Here is a 12,007-nt window from a genome sequence, read left to right as displayed (position 1 = left end):
TCGATCTCCCAGAGTACTAGGATTACAGGCATGAGCCACCACTCCCAGCCTTGTTCTTGCATTTGAGTTTTTGTTTTTTTTTTAGATAGAGTCTCACTTGGTCACCCTGGTTAGAGTGCTGTGACATCCTAGCTCACAGCAACCTTATACTCTTGAGTTCCAGTGATCCTTTTGCCTCAGCCTCCCAAGTAGCTGGGACTACAGGTATCCACCACAACGCCTAGCTATTTTTAGAAATGAAGTTTTGCTCTGGCTCAGGCTGGTCTTGAACTTGTGAGCTCAGGCATTCCACCCACCTGGGCCTCTCAATTTCTGGGATTATAGGCATGAGCCTCACTGCCCAGCCCCAAATTGAGTTTTTTTCTCATGTGTGTACCTTGCTATTAATCACCAAGTTTTAACTTAGTACTGGGTACATGAGATGCCTGATTTTCCATTCTTGTGATACTTTACTTAGGAGAGTGTCCTCTAAATCCATCCAACTTTTTTTTTTTTTTTTTTTGAGACAGAGCCTCAAGCTGTCCCCCTGGGTAGAGTGCCGTGGCATTACAGCTCACAGCAACCTCCAGCTCCTGGGCTCAAGAGAGTCTCCTGCCTCTGCCTCCCAAGTAGCTGAGACCACAGGCGCCTGCCACAACGCCCGGCTATTTTTTGGTTGCAGCCGTCATTGTTGTTTGGCGGGTCCGGGCTGGGGATTTGAACCCACCACCTTAGGTGTACGTGGCTGGTGCCTTAGCCGGTTGAGCTATAGGCGCCAAGCCAATCCATCCAACTTTTAACAAAAGATACAAAATCTCCATCTTTTTCATGGCTGAATAGTATTCCATGATATACATATATAACATGGTTATTATTATAATTTTTTTGACTGGAAGTAGAATTTATTAGTAGTTGCAAATGAGGGGGCAACACAATGGAAGTCCTAATGAGTAAGGGCCCACCACCTGTCCAGGGGGCCGCAACTGGGGATGTATTCGACCCTACAGCCATCTGGGATAAATCACTTCTCAGCCACCATGTCTTCAAATTCATCTGTATTAAATTGGTAAAGCCCCACTTCTTGGAGATGTGAATATTCTGGTGACCAGGGAACTTGAACTTGGCCCTGTGCAGGGCCTTAATCACATGCTTCTTGTTCTGTAGTTTGGTGCATATGCACGTGATGACTTGGCCAATGTGAACCCTGGCCACAGTGCCCTGGGGGTTTCCAAAGGCACCAGCATACCTGTCTGGAGTCTAGATTGGGGACAGCACCAGGTCTAACACATGAACATATATTGAAAAGGAATGTCTCCAAGGTCCCTTAGAACAATCATATAAACAACAGGCTGCATACACTACCAAGGAGGCTATAGTTTGCAGCCATTGCACACTAGGCTCCCCATGAGGAAAAGAGCATGGTTAGCTGAATTAGCTACAGGCGTATATCACATTATTAATCCATTCAGGAGTTGGAGGGCACTTGGGTTGTTTTCACATCTTTGTGATTGTAAATTGGGCAGCTGTAAACATTTGAGTGCAAATGTCCTTATAATAAAATGACTATTTTTTTTTTTTGTAGAGACAGAGTCTCACTTTGTCACCCTTGGTAGAGTGCTGTAGCATCACACAGCTCACAGCAACTTCCAACTCCCGGGCTTAGGTGATTCTCTTGCCTCAGCCTCCTGAGTAGCTGGGACGACAGGCGTCCGACACAACACCCAGCTATTTTTCTGTTGCAGTTTGGCTGGGGACGGGTTCAAACCTGCCACCCTCAGTATATGGGGCTGGCGCCCTACCCATTGAGCCACAGGCACCGTTTTTCTTTCAGGTGGATACCTAGTAATGGGATTGCAGGATCCAATGGAAGGTCAATGATACTTTCAGTTCTCTGAGGACTCTTCATCCTTTATTCCATAAAGGTTGTACTAGTTTGCAATCCCACCTAAAAGTGCAGGAGTGTCCCCTTCTCTCCGCATCCATGTCAGCATCTGTTACTTTGGGACCTTGTGATGTAGGCCACTCTCACTGGGGGGGATAGGTGATATCTCAAAGTGGTTTTGATTTGCATTTCTCTAAAAATTAGGGATGATGAGCATTTGTCTGTCCTCATGAGAAAAGGAGTAGATCTGAGTTCTTAGTCCAGATTCCTGCTGGACGAGCTTGAATGGGTCACCCCATTCATTTACTCAATATTTCCCCCCAATTTTTATTGTAGCAAAATATATATAACATACCATTTGCCGTCTTAACCATTTTTAAAGTGTATAATTCAGTGGTATTAAGTACAGTTACGTTGTGCAACAATTTCCACCATGTATCTCCAGAACCCTTTTTATTTTATAAAACTAAAACTCTATACCCATTGAACAGTCATTCCCAATTCTCCACTCTTCCCAGCCCCTGGCAACCACTATTTTACTTTCTGTCTCCATGAATTTAACTTTAACTTTAGCTACCTAATGTAAGTGAAATCATAATATTTGTCTTTTGGTGAATGGCTTATTTCACTTAGCATAACGTCCTCGAGGTTCATCCATGGTGTAACATGTGTCAGAATTCCTTTCCTTTTTATGGCTGAGTACTAGTCATGGTCCATTCTATATATATGCCAGATTTTGCTTATGTATTCATTTTTTGGTGGACACTTGTGTTGCTTCTACTTTTGGCTATTGATGATATGAACATGTATATTCAAGACCATGCTTTCAATTCTTATGGGTATATACCCGAAGTGGGATTGTTGCATCATGTGAGAATCTATCTTGAACTTTTTGAGAAACTACCAAACTCTTTTCCACACCAGCTACACAATTTTACGTTCTCACCAACAATGCACAAGAGTTCCAATTTCTCCATATTCTTGCTAACACTTATTTTTTGTTTTTAACAAAATAGCAGACATCCTAATGGGTGTGAGGTGGTGTTGTTTTGATTTGCACTTCCCTAATGATGTGCTTATTGATCACTTGTATATCTTCTTTGGAAAAAATGTCCATTTAAGTCTTTTTCCTATTTTTGAATTGGTCTGTCTTTTGGAGGTTGTTCAGTTTTAGGAGTTTTATGTATATTCTTGACATTAGTCCCTTATCAGAGATATGATTTGCAAATTTTTCCTCTCATTCTTTGGATGGCCTTTTTACTCCGTTGATACTGTCTTTTTTTTTTGAGACAGAGTCGCACTATGTCACCCTGGGTAGAGTGCTGTGGCGTCACAGCCGACAGCAACCTCAAACTCTTGGGCTTAAGGGATTCTCTTGCCTCAGCCCCCCAAGTAGCTGGGACTACAGGCACCCACCACAATGCCTGGCTAATTTTGGTTGCAGTTGTCTTTGTTGTTTAGCTGGCCTGGGATGGGTTCGAACCCACCACCGTTGGTGTATGTGGCTGGCATTGCAACAACTGTGCTATGGGCACCGAGCCAATAGTGTTTTTTTTTTAGAGACAGAGTCTCACTTTATCACCCTCGATAGAGTGCTGTAACGTCACAGCTCACAGCAACCTCCAACTCCTGGGCTTAGGCGATTCTCTTGTCTCAGCCTCCCAAATACCTGCAACTATAGGTGCCCGCCACAACACCCAGCTATTTTGTTGTTGTTGTTGTTGTTGCAGTTTGGCTGGGGCCAGGTTTGAACCCACCACCCTCAGTATATGGGGCCAGTGCCCTACCCACTGAACCACAGGCGCCACCCATGTCTTTTGATGAACAAAAGTTACTTGTTTTCATGAGGTCCCAATTTGTCTATTTTTTCTTTTGTTTTGCCTTTGGTGTCACATCCAAGAAATCATTGCCAAATCCAATGTCATGAAGCTTTACCTGTTTTCTTCTAAGAGTTTTATAATTTTAATTTTTATATTCAGGTCTCTCATCTTTTTTGAGTTAATTTTTGTATATGACGTTAGGTAAAAATCCAACTTTATTCTTTTGCATGTGGATATTCAGTTTTCCTCACGTCATTTGTTGAAAAAGATTCTATTGAATGGTTTTGGCACCATTGTTGAAATCATTTGAACATATATGTGAAGGCTCATTTCTGGACTCTCTATTCTATTCCCTTGGTGTCTATGTCTGTCTTTAGGCCAGTACCACACTGTCGTTGTCTACTAAGCTTTTGTTTTTATTTTTATTTATTTCTTTATTTTTTGTAGAGACAGAGTCACATTTTATAGCCCTTGGTAGAGTGTTATGGCATCACAACTCACAGCAACCTCCAACTCCTGGGCTTAGGCAAATTCTCTTGCCTCAGCCTCCTGAGTAGCTGGGACGACAGGTGCCTGACACAACACCCAGCTATTTTTCTGCTGCAGTTTGGCCGGGGCTGGGTTCAAACCCGCCACCCTGGGTATATGGGGCCGATGCCCTACCCATTGAGCCACAGGTGCCGCCTGATAAAATGACTTTTTTTTTTCTTTCAGGTGGATACCTAGTAATGGGATTACAGGATCCAATGGAAGGTCAATGATACTTTCAGTTCTCTGAGGACTCTCCATCCTTTATTCCATAAAGGTTGTACTAGTTTGCAATCCCACCAAAAGTGCAGAGTAGCTGGGACTACAGGCGCCCGCCACAACATCCGGCTATTTTTTGTTGTTGTTGCAGTTTGGCCAGGGCTAGGTTTGAACCTGCTGCTTTCGGTATATGGGGCCGGCGCCCTACTCACTGAGCTACAGGCGCCACCCTGTTTTTATTTTTTTAAAGAAACGAATCTTGCTATGTTGCCCAAGCTGGCTTCAAATGTACTAAATTTTGAAATCAGGAAGCGTGAGTTCTCCAGCTTTGTTCTTCTTTTTCAGGACTATTTTGCCTAGTCATGATCTCTTGAAATTCCTAACAACTTTATAATGATATTACTATTTCTGCAAAAAAATAATATTTAATCAAAATACTCCATTGCCCAGGCTGGAGTACAGTGGCCTGGCATGATCATAGCTTACTGTAGCCTTAAATTTCTGGGCTCAAGTGATCCTCCTGCTTCAGCCATACCAAGTAGCTTGGACTACGTGTATGGGTCTCCATGCCTGGACAAGTTTTCTATTTTTTTGTGAAGATGGGGGTGGGGCTCTCACTGTGTTGCTCAGGCTGGTCTGGAACTCCTGACTTCAAGCTATCCTCCTGCCTCAGCCTCCCAAAGTGCTAGGATTACAGGTATGCACCATTGCACCTGGACCATCATTGGGATTTTGGTTGGGACTGTATGAAATCTATAGGTCACTTTGGGTAGTATTAACATCTTAACAATATTAAGTTTTCCAACCCATGAGCAGGATACTTTTCCATTATATTATGATTTTTTAATGTCTTTCAGAAACATTTTGTTGTTTTCATTGTACAAGACTTCCATCTTCTTGGTTGAAGTGAATTCCTAAGTATTTCATTCTTTCTGATATCATAAGTGAATTTGTTTTCTTAATTTCCTTTCAGATGGGCTCGGCGCCTATAGCTCAACCGGCTAAGGCGCCAGCCACGTACACCTAAGGTGGCGGGTTCGAATCCCCAGCCCGGACCCGCCAAACAACAATGACGGCTGCAACCAAAAAATAGCCGGGTGTTGTGGCGGGCGCCTGTGGTCCCAGCTACTTGGGAGGCGGAGGCAGGAGACTCGCTTGAGCCCAGGAGTTGGAGGTTGCTGTGAGCTGTAATGCCACAGCACTCTACCCAGGGGGACAGCTTGAGGCTCTGTCTCAAAAAAAAAAAAAAAAAAATTTCCTTTCAGATGGTTCTTATGAATGTATAGAAATGTAACTTTTTTTCTTACAGTTTTATTTTACTTTATTTATTTATACATGGTGTAGAGCCAAGTCTGGTTATGTTGCCTATGTTGGCCTTGAACTCCTGGGCTCAAGTGATCCTCCTGCCTCAGTCTCCTGCCTTGGCCTCCCCAGTAGTTGGGATTACAGGCAAACAACACTGCACCCAGCTACAATGCAATTGATTTTTTAAAAATTATTTATTTATTTAACGGATGGTATCTTGCTCTTTTGCCCAGGCTGGAGTGCAGTGACAAGATCATAGCTCACTGCAGTCTTGGACTCCTGGGCTTAACTGATCCTCCTGCCTCAGCCTCCTAAGTAGCTAGGGCTGCAGGTATGTACCACCATAATTGGCTAATTTAAAATTTGTTTGTAGAGACTGGGGTTTTGTTATATTGCCCAGGCTGATCTTCCACTCAGTGATCTTTGGCCTTAGTGATCCTCCTGCCTTGGCCTCCCAAAGCACTTGGATTACAAGTGTGAGCAACTCTGCCTGGCCTATTTTTAATATATTTTTTAGAGGCGGAGTCTCCCTCTGTTGCTAAGCTGGACTGCAATGGCATGGTCATAGCTCATAGTAACCTCAAGCTCTTGGGATCAAGTGATCATCCCACTTTGAAGTGCCAAAATGCTGTGATTGCAGGTGTGAGCCACCATGTCTGGCTGTGACTGATTTTTATTGTTGACTTTGTATTCTACTACTTTGCTGGATTTATTTATTCACTATTACTTCTAATAGTTATTTTTATGGAATCTTTGGGTTTTTCTATGTATAAGATCATATCATTTGCAAACTGGGATCATTTTACTTCTTCTTTTTCTTTCTTTCTTTTTCTGTAGTTTTTTTTTTTTTTTTTTTCTCAGGGGTGGGTTTGAACAAGCCACCTCTGGCATATGGGGCCAGTACCCTACTCCTTTGAGCCACAGAAACCGCTCTACTTCTTCTTTTTCAATTTGGATGTCTTTTAGTTTTTGCCTAATTGCTGTGGTTAGGACTTCCAGTACTATGTTGAGTAAAAGTGGGCGTTCTTACCTCGTTCCTGATCTTAGAGAACTTTGAGTATGGTGTTTGCTGTGGGTTTTTCATATGATGTTTTTACAAGGCAGTTTCCTTCTATTCCTAGTTTTTTATTATGAAAGATTGTTGAATTGTCAAATGCTTTTTTTGTATCAATTGGGACAATCATGTATTCCCCACCCCCCATTTTGTTAATGGGTTGTACCACATCAATTGATTTTTGTATGTTGATCCATCTTTGGATTACGGAAATAAATATCACTTGGTTATGGTGTATAATTCTTTTAATATGCTGGTGAATTCAATTGAGAAGCATTTTGTTGAAGATTTTTATGTCAAAATTCATAGGGAGTGGTCTGTAGTTTTCTTTCATGTGATATCCTTGTTTGACTTTGGTGTCAAAGTAATGTTGACCTCATAGATTGAGTTAAGGAGTATTCTCCCTTCAATTTTCTGGAGAAGTTTCAGAGGATTGGTGTTAGTTCTTCTCTATTATTTGTTAGAAATTATTGCTTAAGCCATCAAGTCTAGGGCTTTCCTTTGGTGGGATATTTTTGATGACTGATTCCATCTCTTTACTGTTATAGTTCTATTCAGACTTTCTCTTTCTTTATGGTTTAGTCTTGGTAGATTTTGTGTTTCTAGGAATTTGTTCATTTTATCTAGGTTATCCAAATTTTGGCATATGCTCAGTACTTTTTTTTTTTTTTTTGAGACAGTGTCTCACTCTGTTACCTTCATAGAGTGTTGTGATGTCATAACACACAGCAACCTCAAACTCTTGGGCTCAAGATCCTCTTGCCTCTTTCTTTCAAGTAGTTGTGATTACAGGCACTGGCCACAATGCCTGGCTATTTTTAGAGATGGTGTCTAGCTCTTGCTGAAGTTGGTCTTGAACTCCTGAGCTCAAATTATCCACCTGCCTTGGTCTCTTAGAGTGCTAGGATTTCAGGGGTTAGCCACCACACCCAGCCCTCATAGTACTCTTTTACAATCCTTTTTACTTTGTAGAATTCGTGGCAATGTCTTCCCTTTTATTTATGATTTTGGTGGTTTGGTAGTCTCTTCTTTCTTAATCCATCTAGTTAAAAGTATGTTAATTTTGTTGATCATTTCAAAGAATTAACTATTGGTTTTCTCTATTTAGTTTATCTCTGTTCTAAGCATATTTACTTCCTTCCTTCTGATTGGGTGTAGTTTGTTCTTCTAGTTTGTTAAGTGGTAAATTTAGGGTTTTTTTTTTTTTTTTTTTTTTTTTTGCAGCTTTTGGCTGGGGCTGGGTTTGAACCCACCATCTCTGGTATATGGGGCCGGTGCCTTATTCCTTTGAGCCACAGGTGCCGCCCTATAAATTTAGGTTGTTGATTTGAGATCTTTCTTGTTTTCAAACACAAACATTTACAGCTATAAATTTCCCCTTTATCACTGCTTTTGCTGCATGCCATAAGTTTCAATATATTGTGTTTGATTTTCATTTCTCTGTAAATATTTTCTAATTTCCAGTGTGATTTTTCTTCTTCCTCCTCCTCTTTTTCCTCCTCCTTCCTCTCTTCCTCCTCTTCTACCACTTCCTCTTCCTCCTTTTTCTTTTTTCAAGAGATAGGGTTTTGCTCTGATGCTTAGCCTGCAGTACAGTGGCATGATTATAGCCCACTGAACTCCTGGACACAAGGAATCCTCCTGCTTCCCTTCCTAAGTACCTAGGACTATAGGTATGTGACACCATGACTGGCTCATTTTTAAATCTCCAACTCATGGCCTCAAATGGTCTTCCTGTTTTGGCCTTCCAAGCTGCTGGGATTACAGATGTGAGTCATTGTATCCAGCCCATAATTCAGTGGTTCTCAACCTGTGCGTCATGACCCACAGGAACTGTATTAAAGGGCTCCGGCATTAGGAAGGTTGAGAACCACAGCTTTCTTCTCTGAGCCATTGGTTGTTCAAGAGTGTATTCTTTAGTTTCTACAAATTTCTGAGTTTTCTTGTTTTCCTTCTGTTACTGATTTCTAACTTCAGTCCTTTATGGTCAGAGAAGATACTTTGTATGGAATCTATATTTTAGAATCTATTGAGACTTAACTTGTGGCCTAACTTATGGTGCATCCTGGAAAACATCCCATGTGTACTTGAAAAGAATGTGTGTTCTATTGTTGGGTCTGGGTTGTTTAAATATCTCTTATGTCTAATTGGTTTATTGTGTTGTTCAAGTTTTCTGTTGCCTTACTTATCTTCTGTCTGGTTGTTCTACCCATTATTAAATTAGAAAGGAATATCCTTTTCTATCCTTTACTTTCAACTTATTTGTGGCATTGGATCAAAAGTGAGTCTCTTGAACACAATATATAGTGAATCTTTGTATTTATCCATCCTGCCAATCTCTGTCTTTTGATTGGAGATTTAATCTACTTATATTTAAAATAATTACTTTTGTGATTTTGCTATTTTTTTACACATCCCATAGCTTTTCTGTCTCTCATTTCTTGCATTATTGTCTTCTTTTGTATTTAGTTGATTTTTTATAGTGAAATATTTAAATTTCTCATTTCCTTTTTTTGTATATTCTTTAGCTATTTCCTTTGTGGTTACTATGGGGATCTTAAAATACTTTAATTCATATTTATACCAACTTAACTTTTATAATACACACAGAATCTACTCCTTTAACAGTTCTATCTCCACCTTTTTCAGTTGTTGATGTCACAGAATTTTATCTTCATACATATATGTCCAAAAACAAACTAATAACTTAAAAAATATTAGTCTCTTAAATCATGTAGAAAAGATGGAGTTATGCACCACTGTTACAATGATACTAGCTTTTGTATTTGCCCATGTATTTACTTTTATTGCAATATTTTTTCCACATGATTTTATACCGTCTAATTTCCATTCATTTCAATCTGCAGGACTCTCCTTAGCATTTCTTATAGGGTAAGTATAGTAGTAATGGATTCTTTTAAATTTTGTTTGGAAATATCTTTTTTCTTTTATGTATTTTTTTAAAATAAAAAACCTCTTTATTGTATTTTATTTTTATTTTATCTTACTTATTTTTCTACATTTTCTTTATTTTTGGTACTTTTTTTTTTGAGACAGAGTGTGCTGTCTCATCACAGCTCACGGCAACCTCCAACTCCTAGGCTCAAGAGATTCTCATGCCTCCACCTCCCAAGTAGCTGGAACTACAGGCACCTGCCACAATGCCTGGCTATGTATATATATATATATTTTTTTTTTTGTTGCAGCCATCATTGTTGTTTTGGAGGGCCAGGGCTGGATTTGATCCCACCAGCTCAGGTATACGTGGCTGGCACCCTAGCCACTTGAGCCACAGGTGCCGAGCCTATTTCTGGTACTTTTAATGCTTTAAAAAATTTTGATTTTTTTGTTTTTGTTTTAATTTTTTTCTTTCTTTATTTATTATCACTTTTTATTCATTGTCTGGGAATATTTGAATTTCTCCTTCATTTCTGAAGGACACTGTTGCCAGACAAAGGATTCTTGGTTGACAGGGTCATTTTTTTTCTTTAGCACTTTGAATATATCAACCCATTACCTTCTCGCCTCCAACGTTTCTCATAATCTTATTGAGGATCTTTTGTATGGAGAAATGATTTTGGCAAATCACTTCTCTTTTGCTTTCAAGATTCTCTCTTTGTCTCTCAACAATTTGATTATAACATGTCTCAGTGTGGATCTCTTTGAATTCATCCTACTTGTAGTTGAGCTTCTTGAATAAACATTCATGATTTCATCAAATTTGGGAAGTTTTTGGCCATTGTTTCTTCAAATATCCTGTCTCCTACTTTCTTTCTCTCCTCCTCTGGGACTCTCACAATGCATATGCTGGTTTCCCTAATGGTGTCCCACAGGTCCTTTAGGCCCTTGTTCACTTTTTTTCAATCTTTTTTCTTTCTTCTTTTCAGACTCAATAACTTACACTATCCTCCCTATCTTCCAGTTTGCTGGTTCTCTCTTCTGCTTACTCAAATCTACCTTTAAATTTCTCCAGTGAAATTTTTACTTCAGTTATTGTGCTTTTTAGCTCCTGAATTCTTTTATGATTCCTTTTTATGTTTTATACCTATTTCTATTTTGTTCATACATTGTTTTCTTGACTTTATCTACATCTTCCTTTAGTTCTTTTTAGCATCTTTAAGATTATTATTTTAAAGTGTTTGTGTAGTTAGTCTGCTGTTTGGTCTTTCTTCTGGAGGTTTCTAATATTTTTTTCCTTACAAATGGGTCATACTTTACTTTTTCTCTTATGCCTTGACAGGTTATTTTAGTTGTTGAAAACTGGGCATTTGAATAAAATAATATGATAACTCTGGCAATCAGATTCTCCCCCTTTCTGAGAGTTTTCTGTATTTTTTGGTCATATTTAGTTTCTTTATTGAAGTAAGCTGTCTCTGTGCCAGAGATCAGCCTGATGTATACACATAAGTTCTTCTCAGGTCTTTTCTGAGTCTGTGCTTTTTCCTGGGCAGGAGTGGTGACTTTCTAAATTTCTCTTTACATGTGTTTGCTTTTGAATGTCCTATCCTTAAACATTTGGCTTCCAAATGTAAAAAAAGAGACACATGAAGGAGGAAAAGGCTCTTGTCCTTTAAATCCCCTGGAAATTTCTTCAGCCAGAAGAGGAAGGGCTTGCAACAATGGGAGAGGGGCTGGTCCTGCTCAGCGTCTATACTTCTGAGGTCAGAAGCAGCAATCAATAATCAGCACACAGATTTCTGATATTTGGAGGGTGGGGGTCTTATTGCCTGCCCTGGCTCTGTAAATTGCACAAGCTGCTCCCGGAATGCACACACAGCTGCCTGCCAAGGGGTTGGTTGGTGAGGAATTGGTAACTGTTAGACTATTAAGAGCTGAAATTGACCAAAATTAACCATAATTTATGTCTAAGTCTTCCTCTAGAAGTTTTGAGACTTTGAATAGACTCCAGAGTTCCAAGAGAGTTACATCACACAGATTCTGCCAGGGCGATTGCTATCTAGGTGGGGATTCTGGTGCTGCTACCCTGCCATCTCTCCAGAATCTTCTCTCTCATTCAATTAATTTGTATTGTGAGTCTGTTATGAACCAGTCATTATCTGTCTACTGGAGATAGACTGAACAAGATATATAAGAATTTCCACCCTCATGGAGCTTATATAGGAGAGTCAGATAGTAGAAAACTAAAACATGTAATTTTATATAATGATAAGTGCTATGGAAAAATATGTGAGCATCTGTGGCAGATGCTGTAGTTGCCCT

The 12,007-nt window shown here is 39.8% G+C and overlaps 1 non-coding gene across 1 annotated transcript; it reads right to left on the bottom strand.

The window, feature by feature from the left end:
• Nucleotides 1-1,285: 1,285 nt before the first annotated feature.
• Nucleotides 1,286-1,420, bottom strand: LOC111726731. The gene has a single exon (XR_002774436.1). It is a non-coding gene; the product is annotated as a small nucleolar RNA SNORA70 (small nucleolar RNA).
• Between the last annotated feature and the right edge of the window lie 10,587 nt (nt 1,421-12,007).

This window comes from Otolemur garnettii, unplaced genomic scaffold, assembly GCF_000181295.1.
Source record: "Otolemur garnettii isolate 467f Iridium unplaced genomic scaffold, OtoGar3 scaffold00077, whole genome shotgun sequence".
In the NCBI taxonomy this organism is placed as follows: Eukaryota; Metazoa; Chordata; class Mammalia; order Primates; family Galagidae; genus Otolemur; species Otolemur garnettii.
The sequence above is the reverse complement of the archived record's forward strand: the minus strand, read 5'-3'. Positions and strand labels throughout refer to the sequence as shown.